General features: G+C 41.9%; 1 long non-coding RNA gene across 1 annotated transcript in view; it reads right to left on the bottom strand.

Annotated features, from left to right (window-relative positions):
* Positions 1 to 24765, bottom strand: part of LOC309868964 — a 352849-nt gene that overhangs the window by 96319 nt on the left and 231765 nt on the right. The gene's annotated exons all lie outside the window — the stretch shown is intronic.

Raw genomic sequence — 24765 nt, 5'->3', positions numbered from 1 at the left:
TTTTATGTATTTATTTGAGAGAGAGAGAGAGAGAGAATGGGGAGGAGGGGCAGAGGAAGAGAGAGAAGTAGACTCCCTGCTGAGCAGGGAGCCTGAGGCATGGCTTGATCCCAGGACCCCAGGATCATGACCTGAGCTGAAGGCAGATGCTTAACTGATTAAGCCACCCAGGTGGCCCACCAAGAAAATCTTAAGGAAGAGAAAATACAATTATAGTACTATATTGTATTTTCCCCCAAAAACTCTATGTATAAGTGGTCCCATACAGTTCAAAGTCATGTTGTTCAAGGGTCAACTGTCTATTACATATATGAATATGTATAGCCATATATGTAGTATATATGTCTATTGGTTGGGAAATCGATGACTAGTATTTCATGTGTAAGTATAATTTAGATATTTTACAGCTTAAATTTTAAATAAGAAAGACAAATTCAGTTTTATCTAAAGTCTCTTTACAAAAGATTCATAGATTGTAAAATATATGCACAGACATGCTGAAAAAAATTCAGAACTATTTAGTCATTTTCACCTCTCTGCACGGAAAAAACAACCAGTGTTACTTATAGAGTATTCTCTATGAAATTTGATTTGAGTTTGCCAAAAAGGAAAAGATGCTTAAATTAAAAGTCCATACATATTTTACCTTTGTGTGTGGTGAAGGAGAAAGGAAGACTGTATAGACATTGCTCACAGGCTCCCATCTCCCTTCTTTTCTCCAAAGCCCTAAAGAATCCAAGACCTAGCCCTCGTCCTCCCCTTGGAAGTCACAATCCATGAACTGGAGCTGAAGTGACCGACTGCGTCTTCTCTTGGTTAGAAGCTTTATCCAAATGCAAGGTCTAAAAGAAAGAAACTTTTAAAAACAAAGACTAATATCCAAGCATTTACAGAGCAAGCCTTTTCTTTCACAACTTAAGCAAGGGCTTGACTGAAATAGATATTCTTGCTAAATCTAAAAGAATGGCCAGGAAGGAAAAAAAAAAAAAAAAGACATTTGACTCAGTTGTTTTGTAAAAGATTGGAGAGGAATAAGTTGCTGTACAATTATATTCCTTAATTTACTAAATAAACTAATTTATTGAGTACCTGCTGTGTGCTAAGTTATGTGCTAGATACTGGGGTTATAAAAATGTGGCCCCGGACACAAAGGATGCAGTCCAATAGAAGTCAGACCTAATAAATGGTAAAATAACAGTATGTTTAGTATGGAAATATTTCAGAAAAAATAGGTAGTGTGGATCTATTAATTAGCTAGTGCTGCATAACAAAGCACTCCCAAGACTCAGACTCAAAACACCAGCTGTTGAAGGGCACCTGGGTGGTTCAGTGGGTTAAAGCCTCTGCCTTTGGCTCAGGTCATGAACCCAGGGTCCTGGGATGGAGCCCTGGGACGGGCTCTCTGCTCAGCAGGGAGCCTGCTTCCCCCTTCTCACTCTGCCTGCCTCTCTGTCTACTTGTGATCTCTCTCTGTCAAATAAGTAAATAAAATCTTAAAAAAAAAAAAAAAACACCAACTATTGATAATTGCTCACACATCTAAGGGTCAGCTGGATGATTCTGCTGATTTCAATCTGGTTTCGTTATGCATCTGTGGTCAGATATTGGCTGTTTGGTCCAGGATAGACATGGCTGCTGCAGCCTAGGCTGTCTTGGTTCTGTTTCATGTGTCTCACCTTCCAGCAGGATTCTCTGGGCAGGTCCTCAGAAAAAAAAAATGCAGAGGATCAAGGGGGAAAGAAAGAAAGACCCATACTTTTTTTTTTTTTTTTTTTTAAGCCTCTGCTTGAGACAAGTTTGTTAGTGTCCCATTAGCCAAAGCAAGTCACATGAACATGAAGCCATCAAGGACATGATACATGGAGACCTTTTAAATAGGGTCATTGATGCAATCATCCTTCCACAGTGGGAAAAGAAGAAAGGGTACATGGGGCTGTTTTTCCTAGGATGAACAGAATTTTTCAAAGTACAGATAGGGAAATGGATTCCAGGTATAAGAGGAACAGAAGCTCCGTGTCTCTCCACCATAAAAGAGAGACGGGAAGAAACAAAGGAACCAGAAGCTAGGAGACCAGTTAGGAGCTACTGCAGTTGTACAAGTAATAAGGTCTTATCATAAGGTGGCAGAAGCAGGGAAGGCAAGAAGGGAAGGGACTCAGAGGCATCCTGAGAGCAGAATCGGCAAGAATGAAAGGATGTAGGGGGGAAAGAGAGGAGAATCAAATGGGAACAGAAGTATGTTGAGAACCTGAGTGCAGGTCATGAAACAGGAGCAAGTTTGGGGGCAAAGAGACAGGACAAGTTCTCTTTATGTTGTGTTGGTGTAGAGGTATCTGCTACGGTAGTGAGATTGAGTAATCTGCCATATAAAGAAGAAAATTTTCCAAGATAAATGAAAACAGCTCAGGGCAGTTGTGGGCAATTGGAAAGAGCCATGAATATGGAGCTAGAACCGCTGGAGTCCCAGCTCTTCCCCTTATTAACTGTGTCAAAATACAAGGATAAAACGGGAGAAGAAAATGGCAACACAGGGGGTTATCAATTGCTCATTTACTGACACGTTCTGAATCCTTGTCTTTGCTTTTGCTCTAGTGCATTCGCTTCCCTCAGCCTGCATCTCCTGTTCATTTTTAAAAACCAGCCATGCCTACAGAATTCTAGGGGAAATAAAAAAGATCTGTGCATCCAGAGGGACATATGTTTCACCTACAGGTTTCAGAAACCATTTGGGATTTTTTTTTAATATCAATGAGCTCTGTGCAGATAAGCTACTGCTGTAATTTTTTTCTTTAAGCCTTTAAGTTACTGTAATTTTAAAAATAACCTCAGCTGTTTTGCATTTATATTAAGACTTATTTTTGCATTATTATTTCATCAGGAAAAACTTGACTCCAATAACTTTTAGATATGATTTCAAAAAAGGTTACTGAGTTTGTAAATGTGATTAGATTGGATTTGGATGCTAAAAAGTTTTCCAAAGAAACATATGTACAATTTTATGTTGAAAGTGTACAGAAAAGCAGAGACCACAGACCACCTTGATCAGCCTATCTATTACAAAAATTGAGGTTAACTCTGAAGTAAAGAGAGCACAGAATTACCGAGGAGTCTTTGGAATAACCGCATTTAGTCAGGCCAAACACATTCCTGGACAGGACTGAGTTTGAACTGGGTTTGAGGGAACAGAGCATGAGAAAGAGGAAACAATGCAGAAAAACTGTCAAGGCTGGGTGGGCTGCCCTGTGGTATGGTCAGCAAGCTTCTGCAACTGGAATAAAGTGCTGAGTTGAGGGCAGAATCCCAACCCCATTGAAAACTCCTGAACCTGCATATGAAGACCAAACTCATCAGAGGTTGGCCTTTATAACCTTTCTAGACCTGCCTCTTTCTTCTCCAAGCTTCTCCGTCCCTACTCCAGTGAGATGGCTCCACCTCACTATCCTACCAGTCTAGCATACTTCAGAACTAGGACTGGCATCTACCTATGGTTGGGAGTATGGCTCTTGCTGGTGGCCATGGAGTAGTGTCACCTGTGAAACTTTGTCAGCCTGCTCTTTGTTTTGAATATATCTGTCCTCTCTCTCCAAAAGACAGAGGACAGATATATTAAATTCCTAGGCATCAGAGTGTAAGTTTAATGCAAGTTTGTGAGAAAATGGTGAAGAAAATCAACATTTGTTTTGAGGGTGATTTTAATGAATCCGATAATGATTGACACCTCGCTACAAAAACGTGATACATAGGTCACAAAGAGAGACACGCATTTCTCCTCCTTGTGGCAGATTAATGACTTTTTGAAAGCTGCCACTTTTCAGAGGCTGGGAGAAGGATCACAGGGAGAGACAGTGTAAGACGATAGGTCAGTGATTCTCTCCTAGTCTTTCAGCATCTCTCAGAAAGGCTTGCTTGGTCTGTAATTCACTGACATTCCCTGTGAGGCCACGGTCTAGAAGAGGGACGTCAAGTTTCTGTTGTTCTCCCTTTTAAAGGGGCTAGCATGAGAATAGCTTTGTGAGCAGGGCAAAACTGCCAAATTTGGTTGCCAAATAATGTATGTAGGTGTGTATGGTCAAGGGTCCCCAGAACCACTCTCAGCTTCAACAATTCAGTGAAAGGACTCATAGAACTCAGAAAAACTCTTATATCCACTGTATGGTTAACTACAGTGAAAAGATACAGATTAAAATCAGCAGAGAAACCAGGCACAAACTCCCAGGTGGATTCTACCAATGGAGTTATACAGACAGCACTTGGTTCTCCCAGAAACAATATGCGACAACACATGTAGAGCATTGCTGAAATTCACTGAGCTTTGAGTCCAGGGTTTTACTGGGAGTCACATAGGCAGGGAGGACCCTTGTGGCTCACCTTCATTACTCAGCCTCCGGGACCACCAGAGGTCAAACTGATATCACATGGTCCACGGCCCTCACCATAAATCACATTGGTGTAGTTCAAGGCCACAGGTAAACAAAGACACTCTTGTCAAGTAGAATATTACTAAGTTTCAGAGGTTATCTCTCAGGAGCTAGTCAAGGGTCAGACCTTTCTTTGGAATGTGCAGGGTTTGAACATTCCAGACCTGCCGAGTCAAACCTTTACAGCACCCAAGGGGAACAGCTTAGGATATACTTTCAAGATCATTCACTGGAAAAAGTCCTGCATGTCTTTCCAGGAAGAGAAGGGAGCTCTGCTCTGGAGATCCCCTGCATTCTTTATTCTCTCAGTGAAGGCCAAAACTGAAGTCTATACACACATATCTTTGAGTTCACAGCTTTATGTCTGTAAAGCACAATACTTTGCACTCCCACATGTAATAGAAGAGCACCATGTATGTGCCAAGAAATAAGAATGAAAACCCAAGTCTTTCAATGCTGTCTATGCTAATTGACCTTCTGCTAAATATTTTGAAAAGTCAAGAGATGATCTTTAGCCTTGAAATAGTCTTTTGTTTTCTGTATTTTCTTTCCTTTTTCCATACATGTGACCATCAGATTTTTTTTTTTTTTTTTTTTTAATGCACACGTCATAGAAATATCCAGAGCTGAACTTTTGGAAGGCCCCGAAGGCAAGTCAAAACATCTTAATACAATTCTTCTTGAGAGAGGCTAATATAATATACATAAGACAATTCATTCCCTGATCTGTGCAGTCTGTAAAATCTGTGGAGTTTTTTTTACTATAGAACTCTGAAGGTCTTTATTCATTCTTCTGCTGCTTCTTTTAAAGTGCTTACAAATTAGATCTGTGCTCTTTGATCCACGTTGATTTCTTTGCTTTTGTGCTTAATACTTCTACGAAAGGGCAATGGCATCTTCTAGATATGCTAAGAATCCTATCTTTTTATGGCCTGAGAGCAGCACAGTCTGCAACATTTAGAGAATTGAACAAAGATTGGAAGTTTACTTTGAACCTGGGTCTCTCCCACACTGTACCTAAGCCCATGCCAAATGGGTACAGGTGTACACCGCATGAACAGATGAACAAATGTGATTATAAGAGCTCTTAGGATGCACCTGAGCCTATGATGCATTTCTCCCAAAGTGGACTTGTGCATCTGTTATGAACTTGAAGTGTTTGTTTACTTGCCAAAAAAAGCTACTTAAATTGCTAAGCTTGTACCCTATTAGATCTTACGGTTTTAGAAAGAAAAAAAAGAAAGAAAGAAAAAGGATGGGATGACATGACAGGAGTGTCACCATGTATGTGCTCAATGCCTTTCAGGGAGTACAGAGCTCAGGAGACGAGGAATGAGATTTGAGGTGTCCTAACTTTCAAAACATTACAGTGATCAACCATCCTTTTGTTCTGAGAATGCACTGTAACTTAAGGAGAATGTCAAACTGTAAAGGTTACTTAATGTGGCTTTTTTAAAAAACAAACAAACTGATTTATATATTTATTTGACAGACAGAGATCACAAGTAGGCAGAGAGGCAGGCAGAGAGAGAGGAGGAAGCAGGCTCCTTGCTGAGCAGGGAGCCCAATGTGGGGCTCGATCCCAGGACCCTGGGATCATGACCCGAGCTGAAAGCAGAGACGTTAACCCACTGAGCCACCCAGGCGTCCCTTAATGTGATTTTTGTAATAAGGTTTGTTGAAAGCAAAAAATACATGTAAGTGTGTATTTGGAAAATAAATATGGGAAAGATGTTCCCCACACCAGATCCTGGATCTTATTAAAGATAGTCTCTTTATAGGGTCCGTGTCCTCCTTCTCAGGAACACCCATGCCCCAGATTCTTCCTCCTGCATCCACTTTGAAGTTTCACAAATGTGTTTTTCTATGTGCTCCTCCAATTTTACATTCACTGAAAAAATGATTTTTAGTGCCCATTCAATCAGTCCCTGCCCCCATGGAGTTAAAATTCAAGTAGGACAAAACAGATCACTAACATAATATATATGCAAATGAAATATGTTCAAAGGTGCTGTGTTCTACAGAAAAAAATAAAACAAGGTGAAGGGGATGAGAAAGTGCCAGAGGGTTGAACCAAAGCTTTCCTGTACTCTTCCTTTGTGCTTCTCGGCTGTACCAGCTCAGCTTGATTTGTCTCTGGGAGAAAGTAAATCTGTTTTCTTTCTTCCTTGCCTTCTCACTGGCATGTACAATGTGCCAATAATAACTGATATTCGTTGTGCCATTTTTTTTTAACCCTCAAAACAACCTATCTGAAGAGAATGAGCCTCAGAGAAGTCAGTAACTCAGTTAAGCTCAAGTAGTTACTTAGTAACAGAATAGGAATTTCAAATCCATAGTCTCTGAAACCAAGTTGGCTAGACTTTTGTACCCACTGTCACTCCTATGGTTTGACAGCAGAAAGAAAAACTAAAGGTCTGAATGTCAGGCCAGGTAGGGGGAGGAAAGTCCCAGGCAAAATGGCCAAAGTATCATTCATCAGGCAATAGGTAAACTGTTTAGGGTCTGCTATGAGCACTCGAGCAACCCTTCCACAAATGCTTACTTAGTGTCTAGTATGTGCCAGGTGCTAGAAGTCATCATCTACTTTGCCTGCAAATAAGATATGTTAATTCAAATCAACAGACGTGGCAGGCTGAGGAACACATATTTTAAATAAAAACAGGGCTATCATATTAATAATTGTCTCTTGGATCTATCACCTCTAATGGAGTCTAGGAAAGAATATTAATATATGGAAAGGAAGAAGAAATAAAGAACATAAGAAGTGTAAATAAACTAAATTTAGAACTAAGGGCGGCATTAAGTTTTAAATAAGAGTGCTCACCATTACCTTAATAGTGAGTTCAGTAAGGTGAAGGCGGGCCATAGCATTAATCACTGTAAATTCCTACGAAAAAACCTTAAGGAGAGAGCTTGTAGGAAAGAGCTATGGTATAATGGATCAAGCACAGGACTTAAGACTTTCCTATCCTGGCTCTGTCATTTAGCAGTTTTGTGACCTTTACCTATAAAATGAAGTTAATAATCCTTACCCAGTGGGGCTAGAATTGCATAAGGTCACACATGTGAATGTGGCATCAAGTGAGTATTTTTGCCAGAGCTCTTGCAACTGCAGGGGACAGGAGTGTAACTCCAAAGGTTATTTTTTGGCTTGCATGAATTTAAAAAACACACAGTGTTAGTGCTTTAGATATGCTTAGAGGCAAGAACTCAACTGATGCCACCGAGAGCTCAGCTCTCTTGATCTCTTGGCCATGCCCTCACTTGTGCTTAACTTTATTCTCAGGCTGGCTCTTCCCTTGAAGGACAAAATGGCAGCTGGCAGCTCCAGACCCAAATCTTCAGTTGCAGAACTCTTTTGCCATCATTCAACCCCAGCTTTAATAGGACCAGCCTTGGCCAGGATTGGGCCATGGAGCTACTACCTCTAAACCATCATTACAGACAAAGCAATTCCATACTTTGATTTACCTGCTTTGGGTCATATGCCTTGCTTGGGAGCCAGAGATAAAGTCTATAAACACTAAGGGAGAGAAGGGTAACATCCCAGGGGAAAACCCAAAATGCTATCATGCAAAGAAAAAATGAAAGATCCCAAAAGCAAACTAAACCCACCAGTGCGGAAGATCAGTTCATATTGTTGCATCTGGATCTGCTGGACTTGGGTATCATGTCTCTGAGTAAACCAGAAATAGAATATAGAACCCAGCTCCTCTGTTAATCATGTTTTCTAAATAATGTTTCTTTTGCAGGAAAATATAATAATAATATTGTTTTCTCTGAGCACAGAGAGCCCACTCAAATAGCCCTGTGCTTCAGAAAAAAAAAAAAAAATCACTAAGCAAGAAAAATGCATTTCTTGCTTGGCTCATGAGCTGGGAAGAGGATATTGGAATATTAATATTTAGTGCATGCTCCTAGAAATGACCCTGTACGCATAAATATGCCTTAGCATCTCCATTTATACCTACATCAAGGAAAAAAAATTAAATTATTATGTACTGCTGTGAAGAAATGAAATGAAACACCAGACATATATTAAACTTAAAGAATAGAAATGAACCCACAACACAAGAAATTTTGGAATCTCACATACTCTGCTTTCCTTAATATGGATCTCAGGGCGTCCCTGTCTGTTTCTATCGACTAGTTATGAACTCGGTGATATATAAAATTAATAGCTTTTTACCTTTCCCTTTGCCTAAAGAACTTGATCATGCAAGTCTCTCCCATCTTAGACACAGCAACTTACTTTCTCTTCCTATCACTCAATTCCTCCCTTGTTTCACAGACAAGATTCTAGAAAAGGCAAACTACACAAGCCCTTTCTACCTTCTTGCCCTTCCCCCATTCAAGCTCATGAAAACCTAGTTTCTGTCTTTCTCAGTAATGAGCATTTTCCAGGGTCCAGCGGGTCCTCCCCGTCTTTACCTTATGTAATGTGTCTGTAGCATTCTCTGCTTCTGGAAACTCTCCTTCCTTGATTTCCAAATCATCGGTCTCCCCTGGTTTCCCCCTTCTCTGGGTGTCTCCTTCCCTCCAGCTGCTCTTTACATATGGCTTCCCTGAGCTGGCTCTTACTCTACCCATGCTCCCCTAATCCCATATCTTCACTTGCCCCTTATATGCTGACAACCCCCAAATCTTCATCTCAAGCACAAATCTCTATATCCAAGTGCCATTGGACATCTTCACCAAATTGTCCCACACTCGCGTGGACTATTAAAAAAAAAAAAAAAAAAAAAAAAGACAGAGAAAAGGGCCCTGAGAAACAGCCATATATAAAAAATGCCATGTAAGAGAGGAACACCTGAGACATCTCAGAGAGGTAGAATGAAAACCAAGAGTTAGCCTGACAGCCAAAGCAAGAGAGGTTTCCTCAAAAGGGAAAGAGGGCACAAAACAATGACATGCAAGATGGAGTAACATAAGGACTGAAGACTGTCCCTTCACGTTAACAGCTAGGGGCTTCCGGGTGGCTCAGTGGGTTAAGCCTCTGCCTTCGGCTCAGGTATTGATCTCAGGGTCCTGGGATCGAGTACAGCATCAGGCTCCCTACTGAGTAGGGAGTCTGCTTCCACCTCTCTCTCTCTTTCTCTCTCTCTCTCTCTCTCTGACTGTCAAATAAATAAATAAAATCTTTGAAATAAATAAATTTATCAAATTAACTGCTAGAAGCTTCTCGGTGACCTTGACCAGAGGAGACATTTCAGTGGTTAGGGCAGCATCTAGACTGTGGCGGGTTAAGGAGTAAACAAGGAAAAAGTGGATACAGAGAATATCAGACATTCTTTGAAAAACTGGCCCGAGGAAGCAGAAATAGGTAAATGGAGATGAGGGGTAAGAGAGCATTTGTTTCTGTGGTTGGTGGAATGCGTGGTAGTGTTTAAATTGGGAGAAAGATGAGACTGTTTACTAAAGGGAGTAAAAGCAGGATGGACTTCGCAATTCACAATCCAGGAATGAGAGAGAAGGCTAAGCTTTCCACCACCCTTGTTCTATCGAAAACACAGCTCTGTGTGGGCTTTGCCCCCTACGCTCCTAGTGCCTTCAGACATTCTTTATTGTGCACAGGTTAAAATGTAATCTTCAGCTTTGCATTTAAATAACCTCACGGTCTGATTTCATCTCTCACACATTACATACCACAAGTCCTATTCAGAATGATGCTGGGAGCCTTTCCTTATGCCTTTCTCTTCTCTCTTAAGACCTAGCTCAAGTTCAGTTTCCTCTGAGTTTTCCCCCCAACTACCTCAGTCCTCAGCAGTTACCCCTATTATGGCACTTCTGCAAGGTTTATATGGTTCTTCACTTTTCCTGACTTGTGTCATTATTCACCCACTCCTGCACATGTTCCCGCTCCGTAATCAGTTGTCAGCCCATGAAGGGCTTTGCCCCTCTGACATCCCGCAGAATCCCTCACTTAGATTGTGAGGCTCTTGTCTTAGGGACAATTGTGATAGAGTGGTCTTGTAAGCATTTGAAAAGGCTGAAACTGACTCTACAAAGGTCACCAGTGGCCTTGTGAGAATAAATTGACAGGTAGAGTAGGGAGCAGCAGAAGCCCAATTAGACATAAGACACCTAAGACACTGAAGGGAAATGCACAATCCTAAAAGGGCCTGAGTCTTTTGATAAACAGTTATTGAACAATTATTGTGAACAGAGTACTGTTCTGGATCTGAAGATAGAGCAGGGAACAAGGCAGAACATTTCTCGGCCCTTGGGGAGCTTACAGTCCAGAAGAGCAGACAGACATTAAACATGTAATTTCCAATGTGACAAGTGGAAGAGAAAGGAAAGAGCCCTAGGAGTCAGCATTGTATCCTGTATATTCCTGGTGATCTGAACACAGCCTGATGGGCAGTGGATACTCCGTGACTGAAAGGAGGGAGGGAAGAAAGAAAGTGAGAAAGGATAAAAGACAGATGGACAGAAAGGAAGGACACAGGACATTAATTATGAATCTCAATACCCCGTATGTTATTGACAGTTGGGATAAAAAAACAACAAAGTTAAAAAAAGGTTCTACCCATTTGTTCACAAAACAGTCATTAGGTGCCTGCTGCCTGTGAGTTACTACAATGGGGTTATTTTCCATTCATTACAGGTGTGACATCTAGCAATACGATTTAGATTGTGGTGAAAACAAAAGGAGACCTTTGGACAAAATAACTTGTAGAATCTCTTGCTTGCTTCTCTAAAATCCTGGACGTTGGTCATCAACTCTATTTAACAGGGTCCTACACACATTAGTGTGTTGCATTGAACCGCTGACTGCTAACGTTGAGGTAAGTTTTTTCAAAGAATCTTAAGTGGAGCAGATAAATTGTAGCCACTCACTTCAGATTTTCTGTGTGTGAGACACAGGGGTATACCTCTCTCATTTCTCAAAAAGACCAGAATTGGGGCTACTTCCTAAATATCCCCATCCTGAGAGAAAAGAGGATGATATGTGAGAGACACCTCCGACTGACCCGCTGCTGGTAAACAGTCAGCCACCATATCAGCATGTGACACTGCATCGTGTCACATTATTTGTCATTTTAATGCAGTCATATAACCACAAGATTACAAAGTTAAATTTATGTAAATCATGTTTTGGAAATTACTGGAGCAGACTGTGGGGGCTGTTTGTACTCAATCTGCTAATGAAAGGACCCATCTCACAACCAGAAAATGAAGGAAATATTTTGCTGCACTTCCTTTGGTCTATTTTGAAGATGTAAAGGTTTCTGTTAAGAATGTTTCCCCCAAAGGCTTTAATTTGGAAGAGATGGGGAAGCAGGAGAAGTCTGTGTTTATCCGTTGTTAAAGAGGCCACCTTGGGAGCTGAGGAAATGGCCCCTTTGGTTTATGGTCTATTTGGCAAGTCTGGTGGTATTTCTGCTCCCAGCTGATTAATCCATCAGACCCCCAATGTTTTCAAGGAACCAGCAACTACTCAGGCAATCGTTAAGAGAATGATGTCGCTGCATTATGAATCTAACATTCATTTTCATAGGTGGCAGCATGACTAATGATGATGCCTCCCATTTCTATAACAATTTACAGTTTCCAGACCACTTCCACATTGATCATCTCATTTGATTCTCACGACAACCCTGTGAGGTCTGGAGGGCAGGAATTATTGTTCTTATATTTCAAATGAGGAAGAGAACTCAAGGCTCAGAGAACTCAAGGCTCACCTCCCAGTCTAGCAAACAGAGAAGTCATAACTGTAACGTAGACTTTCCTTCAGATATTGATTTCAATGTTCTTGCCACAGACAATTTCCCAAAATTGTTTCTGAAGAACCATGGTCTTGAGAGCTATGCTGTGAAAACAAAATCATTTCTGAGCATATATATGTACATATATATACATGCATATGTAGTAATATACATACTAATGTATATAACGGACACACGTTATAGTCCTTGTATCAGCCCATGTTCAGTGAGAGAGACAGAAACCACTCTAAAGGGGGCGCCTGGGTGGCTCAGTGGGTTAAAGTCTCTGCCTTTGGCTCAGGTCATGATCCCAGGGTCCTGGGATCGAGCCCCACATCGGGCCCTCCTCCTCTCTCTCTCTCTGCCTGCCTCTCAGCCTACTTATGATCTCTGTCTGTCAAATAAATAAACAAAATCTTAAAAAAAAAAAAAAAAAAAAGAAAGAAAGAAAGGAAGGAAGAAAGAAACCACTCTGAATGTCTCAAGCAGAAAAGGAATTGAATATAAGAAGTTAGGTGATAACAGAATTTTCGGAAGGGTAGAAGGAACAGAAGTCAGGGTCTGCCCCCAGGCTGCTCAGCACAAGAACCCACAGACAGTGTTGCCACAGAGGAGACGTCTGGAAGCTGCGACTGTCACATGACCAAGCCAAAACTGCCTATAAATAATTACATCCCTGTGACCTTGCTTACCAGCATCAACAGCAGGAAAATAACCTACTTCTCACTTTCACCTTCCAAATGTCATCGGAATGAACGTGACAGGCGGAACTGAATCCTCATCCAGAACTTCGGTTGCGAGGGAGGCTGGAAAATGTCGTTTTTCAAACGGGGTTGAGAGCGCCAATCACATAGACTATCTCACCCCTTTTAAAAATGTATGGTGTTCATTAACATTTTAAGGCTATACAAAAAAAAAATCCTGCAGTAAAGGAAACTATTAAACTTTAACCTTGCTAAACTCAGCTTTTCCCCAAATTATTTGACCATGGAGCTCCTTACCCAGCAGCCCTTCCTTAAGCAGAACACATTCAGGGGAGACGGCGTGGCGGCTAGACGGGGGTGAGCATGACGGTGCAAGCAAGCGCGCAGCCAGGAGGCAGGAACCCAGCCAGCCCGTGGCCGCAGCAGCCGCTATGGTGGACCCTGTGGCAGCCAGGGGGGCGGATTCCAATCCGCACGGCAAACAAACGTGTCAGGCAGCATCCCTCTCCTTGCCGTGATTACAATGTGGTTGAAGAAAAACACCTGTAGGCCTAAGCCCTAGAAACTTAAGACGCCAGAATTGATGCCGAGTAGGAAATTAGCTAACACTACAAAGTGCTGCAGAGAGAAATCATTGTCCATCGTGGAGCTAACCAGGCTTTTTTTTTTTTTTTTTTTTTTTTTTTTTTTGTGATATGGATGCTATTTATTTATTTATTTTTTTTTTAAATTTAAGATTTACCCATCTATTTGAGAGAGAGAGCGTGTGAATTCGTGTGAGTGGGGGTAGGGTTGGAGGGGTGGGGAAGACTTATCTGCTGAGCACAGACGCCAAGGGCAGGACCCTAGGGCCAGATACCATAACCTAAGGCAAAACTAAGAGCAGGGATCAGCTGGGAGGCTCAGTGGGTTGAGTCTTCCTTGGGTTGTGATCATGATCCTAGGGTCCTGGGATGAAACCCCACAGAGGACTCCCTGGTCACCTGGGAGTCTGCTTCTTCCTCTCCCTCAGCCCATTACCATGACTTATGCTCTCTCTCTCTCCCTCAAATGAATAAATAGAGTATTAAAAAACAAAAAACCAGCAACAACCAAGAGTAGATTCTCAACCGGCTGAGCCACCTAGGCACCCCAGGCAATGCATATTTTTGAAAGCACCCCAGTATTGTTGGGTGAGCCAAGCACTCTGTGTTGACAGGCCCCACCACTCTTTATTGTCTCCCATCTGCCCAAATCACAAAGTTCTGTTTCTCTCTGGCACCTGTGGGCATTTGAGTTTGACGCACTCAGGTGGACACGCGCAGATGAGAAGACTGTGGACCAGGTGGGGTCTGTACTGAGCTGTGAAGGCTGAGGGGGACAGCACCCTCCACAGTACTTCTCCTGGATTTCTGCGAGGATATTCATTACCTATGTGAGGGAATATGGTATAGTTAACGAGTAAGCCTGAATCAAACGCCTAGTCCTGGGAGCTCTGAAATGTGCCTCCTCATAGTGGAGAAATTTCAGATGAGAAAGGAGTATATGAAGCAGGTCTCAACTGTGACTAAGGGGAGAGAGTGCATGCTCCCTTAAAGCAAAGAGGGCTTAGAAGGGGAACCCAGGATGCCCCATGTCATTCATGATGGAGAGAGAGAACACAGGACCTATAATGGCTACTGTAAATTTCACTATTCTAGTGGGGCTTCCACTCTTAATAAAGCAACCTTTCCTGTGTCCAGATTCAATTTTTAAGCAGCTTAAGTAAAAATCTTAAAACACAATTCATCATACACTCAGATTTGGAAATCTTATCCTATAACAGTTTGGGGGGTCTTTTTCTCCCTTCACACCTCCCCCACCCCCTGTTTTCTTCTTCTGAGCAAACCTAATATTTGCAGTCCATTTTTCTTATGCTTTCTAAAGAAATTCATGTTTAGGAAGCTTTTAAAAGCCCTAAGGAACATTAATTAGGGAACATAAAGATGAAGGTTTATTTGAAAGACAGTAGTATTACTCAGGGCCATAAGAACCATCTTCAGGAAACTGAAGAGAAAATGTGAACGAAAAACCCTTCAGTTACAATCTTTTTGTACCATATTGTTAGCATTATTTTCAAGATCACTGAGGAATAAGAAACTACACAGTATAAACGTTGTAATCTAGATGGTTTTATACCATAATCACTAGTGAAGTGACAACTATTTGAAAACCAACCATACCATCCATTGTCTTTGAAATGGACAGCTAGTGTGTATTCTGAAAAGAAACCAAAAAACCAACATATTCATTCATCAACACCTTCCTGGAAATTAATTAATACTGCTTTCCCTCTAACAGCAAACACATGCATGCCAATAGTAAAGGGTATCTCCCAGGGACTCCGAAAGTGAAGGGAAGACCCCGAAAGTGAAGGGAAGACCTGGGCCCAGGATGTGGAGCTCTGGCTTCCAGAGTCTATGTGGAATGCATCAAAACCAACACTCCTCAGATGTCAGCTCTTTGTTCATGCAATAAAGATTTACTAAGTACCTACTGTGTCCCAGTACTTGAGGTAGGCTCTGGGATACAACAGTGTGTAAAAGAGATGTATGCCTGCCGTCTTGCAAGTTTACAATCCAGTGGGTAAGTTGGATGATCAAATGAAGGGAACAATCCAATTAGAACAATGGGGGGAACAGAATTTTACCAAGAAAGGGTCATAGGGACAGTCTCCTTAAGGAACTAACACGTACACTAAGATCTAAAGGACTGAACTTCCTGAGGAGAAGCCACAGTGAAGACCAAGGCACTGCAGTGGAAAAGAGTGGCATGTTTTAAGTCCTAAAATGAGGCCACTGTGAGCAAAGCAGGTAAGAAACGGAGATGATGAAGCCAGGGAGAGGACTCGTGATAAAGGGCCCTGGTTCCATTTTTGGAAGGAAGGGGAAGCCACTAAAAGGCTTTGTGTTAGTCAGCTCAGGCTGCCTTAATAACGTACCATACACTAGGCAGTTTATGCAATAGACGTTTATTTTTCACAGTTCTGGGACTGGAAAGCCCAAGATCAAGGTGCAGACCAGTTTGATTCCCGGTGAGAGCCTTCTTCCAGACTTGGAGATGACGACCTTCTCACAGTGTGCTCACATGTCCTTTCCTCATTGTGTGTGCATGGAGAGAAAGCAAACGCTCTCCTGTCTCTTCTTATCAGACCACTAATCCTATCAGATCAGAGACCCACCCTTATGACCCTATTGAATCTAAATTATTTCCAAAAAGGCCCTATCACCAAATAGAGTCACATTGAGGGGTTAGTTAGGGCTTCAAAATACAAATTTGGAGGAGACACAAACATTTAGTCCATAAAAGTTTAAAGCAGAGAAATAACATCATCTGATCATTTAACTTCATTTTTTTAAAGGTCACTTTGACTACTATATGGAGTGGGGCATAGACAGAAGAAACAGGGACAAGGAGTCCTGAACAGAGACAATAATGGTTGTTATGTAGAAACAAAGAAGTAAAAGAATTGATTAACCAGACCCCAAAACAATCAAACAAACAAACAAACAAAACTTGCTTAATATTTCTTTTTTTTTTTAAGATTTTATTTATTTATTTGACAGAGAGAGAGAGAAATCACAAGTAGGCAGAGAGGCAGGCAGAGAAAGAGGAGGAAGCAGGCTCCCCACTGAGCAGAGAGCCCAATGTGGGGCTCGATCCCAGGACCCTGAGATCATGACCTGAGCTGAAGGCAGAGGCTTAACCCACTGAGCCACCCAGGCACCCCATTTGCTTAATATTTCTGAAAAATAATAAGATGTGGGGTATTAAGAAGGAAAATTAGAGCAGAAGGCTACATAGATTATCTGCTTTTAAGTGGCTTTTCAAACAATACCAGTAAGTGATTTAAGGAGAGAGACAATCTACATGGGTCCCCAAATGGTAATGCTGCAAAACTGTTTTGATCATTAGCCCGCTTTCTTATATTATCATTATGATATATGGACACAGGGAAATCTAGAAAGGTTGCAAGGTTCAGTTATGATTGGCAATTAAACATACAAATGTTTATTGAAATATGTACTAGGTTCCTATTGCTGCGTAACAAATTTCCACAAAATTAGCAGCTTAAAACAACACAGCTTTATTACCTCATCATTTACGGTAGATCAGAAGCCCTGGCATAACTGAGCTGGGTCCTTTGCTTAGAATCTCATAAGGTTGAAACTGAGGTGTCCCCTGGACTAGGTACTTTTCTAATTCAAATTCACATGGTTGTTGGCAGGATTCAGTTCCCTGTGGTTGTATGGAGGCCCCTGCTATTTTGTTGGTTGTCAGCCAGGGGCCACCTGCATCTCCTAGAAGCCACCTGTAGCCCTCCTTTTAAAGGCTCACCAAAGGGGCACCTGGGTGGCTCAGTGGGTTAAAATCTCTGCCTTCGGTTCGTGTCATGATCCCGGGGTCCTGGGATCGAGCCCCGCATTGAGCTCTCTGCTCCATGGGGAGCCTGCTCCCCCACACTGTACCTCTGGCTGCCTCTCTGCCTACTTGTGATCTCTGCCCGTCAAATAAATAAATCTCTTTTTAAAAAATAAATAAATAAAGGCTCACCAAATTAGGTCAGGCCCACCTGATAATCTCCCTTTTGCTTAGTTCGATTAATTAGGGACCTTGATTGCATCTGCAAAACCCTTTTTACCAAATCACATAATCACAGGAGTGATATCTCATCATAGTCACAGGTTGTTATGGGATAGACATCCTTCCTACCTCATATGACTTCATCTCAGTGCAGTCTTTGATGACAGCGCTCCTTATTTCTCTCAGTATCCTGGCAACATCAACTCCATAGGCCCTAGGTATTCCAACAGTCACCGTCTACCTCCTTTGTCAGAAAGAACAGATGTCCTGTACACTCTAGCCCCAGCCATGCTGCAAGTCCTGCATCTCTGACATGGCCTCCAAACTCATACATCTGTGTGTCATTCCTAAGAGCTAACCCTGAAATTTCCACAGCCTGCTGTACATTTCCATATTCTACAAATGTTTGTTGAGCACCTACTATGTATCAGCTGGAAATACAGACGTGAACAATACATAAATATCCTGCTCTGATGGAGCTTACAATCTAGTGGGGAGAGGTAGGAAATAACCAGATAAATAACAACCAAAAGAAGGACGAGCAGTCTAGATAATAGTAAGTGCTAGAAGGAAAATAAAACAAGGTGAAAAGGTTGATGGTAACAGGAGAGAGACAGTCTCTTGGGGGTGCGGGGGCGGAGAATGACATTTGAACTAAAACCTGAATGCTGAGAGGCAGCCAACTTGGGGACAGTTGGTGGAGACAAGAAGGACAGGCACAGGAAGACATTCCTGGCAGAGGTGAGAAGCTGCAGTGAACTTGGCAGTGGTGTAAAGGAAAAGTCATGACTGTAGCACAGTGAATGAAGCAGAGACAGAACTGGGCAGAGGACAGATCAGGATGGATCTTATAGGCCATAGGAAGATTATGAATTTTAGGTCCTAAATTATATCAAAATTATATCAAGCATCATCTGCCCTCAAATTATTCCTGTTAAATTTCCCAACTCTGCCAAAACAGATGTTGCCTCCATTCTGCCTGTCACTTGGCTCAAAATTTAAGATTTAACTTGACTTTTTATGCCCCTTTGCCCTTTCTAATCAATCAGTAATAGATGATAGTGGGTATTTGGTCAAAAAATAAAGTTATTTCTCTCATGAAACTAATTTTATGTTTACCTATAATGGGTTTCTTTCTTAATGAATTAATACATATTTTAATGTCTTGTTTTTTTATTAAATGTCAATTTTGTATGGTAAATGTCAGCAGATACAACCCATATAAACAAAAGCTCTGGGATCCTCAACAATTTTTAAGAGTATTAAGGAGAACCTGAAACTATACTGTTCAAGCACCTCTGCTCTAGATCACTCATAAATGTGCCCATTAATCATAGAACAATGATATATGACTTAAAGATCTTTTAGTTCTATCTTTCCATGTTATATGTGGATCAACTTAGGGAGGCTACGTGACTTGCTCAAGACCGCAGGGACTCAAGGGTACCAGTAAGACTGAAAACTGACCTCCTGATTCCCAATCCTATGTTGACCCTATACTGCTATTTACTAGAGGCAAATTCATTTTTCAGATGTGTGTCGATATTATACCCAGCCCTTGAGAGCAAATCTCCCTTGCAGTTCTTTCATATGCTTCAGGCCACCTTGCACACACCCCTAATAACCACATAACAAATGCTCAAAATTCTTGTTGGATGAATGGATACAGGAAGGAAAGCAGGGAAAAAGGGAGGAAGAAAAGAGAGAGGGAGGAAGGGAGACTTTCACAGATCCACAGGCCTTGAAAGCACTGGAGTCTTCTAACACCCACACCTCCACCAGTCCTATACACATTCATCTCCTACCCATTATGTCCAGACTCTTGGGGCCACAGAAATATGATCTAAGAAAAACTTCCCAAATCTTCCTGAATTGTTTACAGTGTGAGCTATCCAAAGGAAGCCCACAGAAGTAGCTGGCTTCTCACCCTCCTGATATGCCACAGAAATATGATCTAAGAAAAACTTCCCAAATCTTCCTGAATTGTTTACAGTGTGAGCTATCCAAAGGAAGCCCACAGAAGTAGCTGGCTTCTCACCCTCCTGATGTGCACAGCCCTCCATAGACCATGGCAGGAATGTCGCTGATGCTTTGTTCTGTCCCACTTTGTTGCCCACACACCCTGTGACTTCACAGAGTCCTGAGTCCTGCAAAGGTTCATTTTTAAAAGGGAGACGAAGCAGTGTGTCAGTGCAGACAAGAGCACCTTCAGTCAGGGGGTGCTGGAGCAGAGCTATAGGGGCAGCCGGGGTCAGGAGAACAGATGGTAACTGCTAGAACAGCTTGCTTTGAAAAAGCAAAAGGAACAAGAAAGGCTATCGATCTTCTAAGAAAAGGAAAGAAAAGCTGAAAAATAATTGGGGGGAAAATCATTTCTTAACAAAAGGTAACTATCCCTTCTTTCTTTTAAGGAACACAGTCTTGCACAGAACAATGTGGTCAGAGGAAGTTACCCAGACCTCAACTCTAGAAATTAGAATGTGAAGGTTGGAGTCTGTGGGTGGAGTGGTATTAGCTTGGACCAGACTGTTGACCCCTTCATGACCACTAATGAGGGCTTAGGGCACATCCATAGGAGGTGAGCCAATGGTCATTTGTTTTCCTCAGTCAAGTCTATGCCAACTAAATTTAGCTGGAGATTAATTAATCCTGCTCAGCGTGCTGGAAAACTCTATCCAGAGCTTGCAGATCTAGTTCATTCCTCCATTGTCTTCATTTAGTTCGCATAGGATTCCAGAAACTATCTCCCATCCATATAGGTGCTCATCATCCAAGTTATCACTGCTGCTCACTGCACCAGTCAGGACCAGTCATCACCAAGCTCTGATTCAAGGGAATTTAAACCTAGAGGGCTAGTTATAAAGGCTAGTTATAAAGTTATAAAGGCTGGAAGAGCTGAAGAGCCAAAGAGAGAAGGATGGCACAACCCAGACATTAGCAAGAGCAGGGAGCCACTCTTACATCCATGACTCAGCAAGAGAGGGCACTGCTACAGTGTGAGAACCTGGGAAGCCAAAGAGAAAGAGGGACCATGGGGAAGATTGCCCTGAAGGATCCACGCCCAGAGACAATGGGACTATCCAGTGGGTCTGTGCAGGGGGGCTGTCCTGGAGGAGCTGACACCAAAAGGACCAGCATTGCTGGGGATGCCCCCACAAAGCAGGGAGAGACAAGAGGAACTGTCCTGGGCTTCGCGCTTCCTCCAGATCTGCAATCTCCCTCTACCACCTCATATTGGTTTACCCCACCCAAAAGCAAGTTGGCCAGAGAGTTTGAGAAATATACTTTGTTTTGCATGGGAAGGATGAAGAACAGATTTCAGAACAAATAGGCAAATGAGCAACACATTCACCATCCCCATGGAAATTCCCTCCCAACTGGTCTCCTGGCACTTATCCTTGCCTTTCTCCCGTCCTTTCTCTACACTGAGATTTCTATAAATTGATTTTCATCCCTTCTACCCTTCAGCAGCTTTCTGTGGCTTGCAGAAGCCCCCCACCATGGTCTACAGGGCCCTGTGCGGGGATCCCTCTGCCAATCTGCCCAGCCACATTTCAAGCCATTTCCCCCTTCAATCACCAAGCTCCAACCCCCAAGTGCTGTCTCTTAGTCCCTGCAGGGCCTCCACACCTGTCCTTCCATCTGTCTGGAAATATCTATTCCCGCTGCTTTGGCTAAATCCTCCTCATCCTATAGGTCTCAGCTTAAATGTCATTTCTTCAGAGAGACTTCTCCAGGCTTTCCCCATCTCAATGAGATGCAACATTTGTGGTCTTAATCAATCCCCGTGATTTTCCTTCATGGCACTTCACGTAATTTATAAGTATATATTTACTTATGTGTCTGGTATTTTAATATATGCTCTCCACCTGTCTAAAAACGCAACACCAGTAGGTATCTTCCTGAGCACGGTCCCTGGGACAGCTGCGACATCTAGCACTGTGCCTGGCACAGATGGGCGCACGCTAAAGAAGGGCATAGCCTGAAATCAGAGGGACGCTATGATGGGAACACCTTATTTAATTCAGACATTTTTTCCAAGATTCATCCCGTCTCCCTTCCAACCAACCCTTCATTTAGAAACCCGGGAACGAACCACCTCAGAATAAATTCTTCCCAATGGTAAATAGATTCACAAACCCACTGTTGCTACACTGAGCTACAAGGATACATTTTTTTGACTTCTGTGTTTAGAAGGACAAAAAGTTCATTGTGTCCTTTGGAGAATAACTCTTGCTGAGAAAACAGGAGAATTCTGAGGCCTCCAGTTACCTTTTCATGACAACATGTGAAAAAGCTTCTCCCTTTTTATTTTCAGTCAACACTAGCTTGTCCTTATTTTTTTGGTGTGGCTGTGACTCTGTCATGCTTTGTAATGCTCATTTAATAACGTAAGGATATCACAGTATGTTTATATTACTCACAAAAGACCATACCATTCTTTCTGGATGTGTAGCATATTTTTAAAAAAAGCTCTTTTAAGTAGATTTTGTTTTTCATGCAAGAAAGGCTACCGGTAGAATACAAGTCAAGGACACTTCCATGGTTGTAACCATGGCCCCTCCTTGTGGCAAAACACATGCAATGACTCCACATGCCATCTCTATTTTTTCCTCTCCGTCTAACCTTTACCAGCAAACCCATAGAGGAGCATGAGATCCAGGCAATCTTTGTCTGGCGTTTTAGCCGTGGCTTTGTCCACATTCCTCAAAGTTTCCCGACCACCCTACCCCAAACATTTCCTTCATGGACCAGCTCTCAAGTCTTTTCAGTTCCGTCTCATTATTTTTCATACTGCCAAGCTCAATGTGTTATTAATAACAACAAAAAAATTAAGTATGGTGTGTGCACTAATCTAAAATTTTGAGTTGGCAATTAGTTGGAGCGAAATGCAATTAGATGTTTTCCTTCAAGTCCTAATTTACATGCTGGAAAACATGGGCAAGCTTCGCAAGTAATTGCAAAAATAAGCCCTGCTTTCCTGTGTTTGTGTGTAAATATAAAGCTTCCCAGCACACCTGCCTTTGCCTAAATAGAATAGAGTCCCAGGGGTCTTCTTGCTTTATGATCACTGAGATATACAGCAGAAAAGAAACTGATCAGCCTGTAGGTGAAAATGTGTTTTCTCTCCAATTCAGAAGTTCATCATTAATTGGCATTGACTTTACCCATGGAGAGCTGGGGTGTATAAACTAAGTCTGACAGATCTTCATGTAACCCCATGAGGTGAATTAAGGCTCTTGAGAGCTCTAGCACCCCTTTTTGTGCACTTAGAGTAATAGTTCATGCAGTTCAATCCATTAAACATTCCAGGAATATCTACCATATGCAAGACTGTTAGGACCCTGGAGCGTACAGATTGAATGAGATACTGTTGACATCTTCAAGAGGTTACCGTCTAGCAGAGGTGATAAGGCACAGACACAAATACCGCCATAAGACAGGCTCCACGGGAGGTTGGGTATGGTGTACTGAAGTAGTAATGCCCCTGGTGAATGCACCTCAGAGCTTAAGAAATGATGAGACAAAAATGAAGGTGTCTCAGATGCCATGTCAGTGCCCCAAGAGAGAACCTCGTTTCAGCTCCGGTCCTAATCAAGAAACTACTCTTATGATACAAGGGTGTGGAATGGAGACCTCCCACCTCTGCAGAAAAGCAAAGTACAGGAAGGGGAAAGTAGGGTAATTTTCCAGAACATAAAAGCAAATGAAAAATCAAGGACTACAGGTTTTCTGCAAATAACATTAAAAGCTCTGACAGAAGAAATATTTTAGGGCAGATGAGGGACCAAAACAACAAGGGAAACACAGAAATAACCCGAGAGCCAGTAGAACTTGGATGATACATAAGGAAAAAATATATATATATCCAGCACGCAACAGAAACTTTTATGTTGCCCACGCTACTGAGCAGTTTATCAATCCCTTAGTGAGGAGAAAGTTGGCCAACATCAGAACGCCTCTATATATAATGTATAATTCCTTATTTATAAATAATTTTGCCTGCTAACACCACATAGCTCTCATTGCATAGCATGGTTCACTTATTATTTACTTATTTATACCCCCCATATTGTTTCAAAAAATAATTTGATGCACATTTATATTACCTTCATAAAGTCCTAAGATAAAGATCCCCTTTTAGATATTATCATAAAAACAGAAATTTAAACTGGGTAGACCCCACCCAACTGCAGTGATCAAGATTTTAATACTCAGGCTTGTGAATTTCATAAGCCCACTGCACTAAATTATGCAAAGTGGCACAACATCGTCGTGCCTCGGTGTACTATCGATGACAAAAACACAAAGTGTTGCTAAATGTTGTACCTAAAATAAAAATAAAGAAAAGAAGCAATTCCGACCGGAGGAATCAGGGAGGGCCTCACTGGAGAAGACCACTTCAAAGATAGACATGAAGGGGAAAAGAGAGGAATTCCTGACGTGTGGAATGGCATGTTCAAAGGATGGAGGTAGGAAGTTACCTGGCTGTATGCACGGTTTCTAGACAAGAAGAAAACAGAGAAATGCTTCATCATTTATATCCTCTCCCCTCCTTTTTTTAAGTCTTTGTTCTTTTTACATATAGGGACTCTCAGGAGATGAAGGATAACACAGTGCCTATACCCCTATGACAGGTAATGAGATGCTGATGGAGAGAGCCTCACACAGGATGGAGAAGGTCCCACAGCACAGAGTTACAGGTTATGAAAGTACTTCAAGGAGAACATTCTTCTTAAAAATATCGTCAACCCCCTCTATACTCATTTCACCTTAAATTTCTCTAATGGGAGCACAATCCCTCATTTTGCAATGGGTTATAGTGCTTTAAAAGCAAATACTCTTAGAAGAGGCTACAGAAAAGCCATCATTCCCATGCAAGTGTAGATGACTGTCATTGTCTGTCCCACGCATGTGGCCACTTCAGCTAGAGAGAGAGAGGAAGGAGACAACATAATGCAACTGCAGGCTTGAAAGGTCCAGTTTCAAGGTAGGAAACAAGCAGGGAGAAGGGGTTCAGAAGAAGATCAATAGTAAAAAGGATGAGTGTGGCCAACTCTGTAGTTATATGGGAAACTGTTCTAGGTGTAGAAATGTCCCCCAGACACCTACCTGACTGAGGAGGGCAGGGAAATTTTAGTCACTGCATTTTGGTGTAAGCTCTAATAATCACAAGCTTTCTGATAAAACCTGGCACAAAGGTATCCACCAGGCACCTTCAAAATCACTTCTTCGTTCCTTGGTTTCCATAAGACCTTTTTATTCTACAGGGAAGACCAATGCTGTGGACTGCTAAAGAATTATTTAAAGGAGGACACTATTTTT

This window comes from Mustela nivalis (assembly GCF_964662115.1).
Source record: "Mustela nivalis genome assembly, chromosome: 7".
NCBI classification, from domain to species: domain Eukaryota; kingdom Metazoa; phylum Chordata; class Mammalia; order Carnivora; family Mustelidae; genus Mustela; species Mustela nivalis.
Note: the sequence above shows the minus strand (reverse complement) of the source record. Positions and strands in the feature narration are given on the sequence as shown.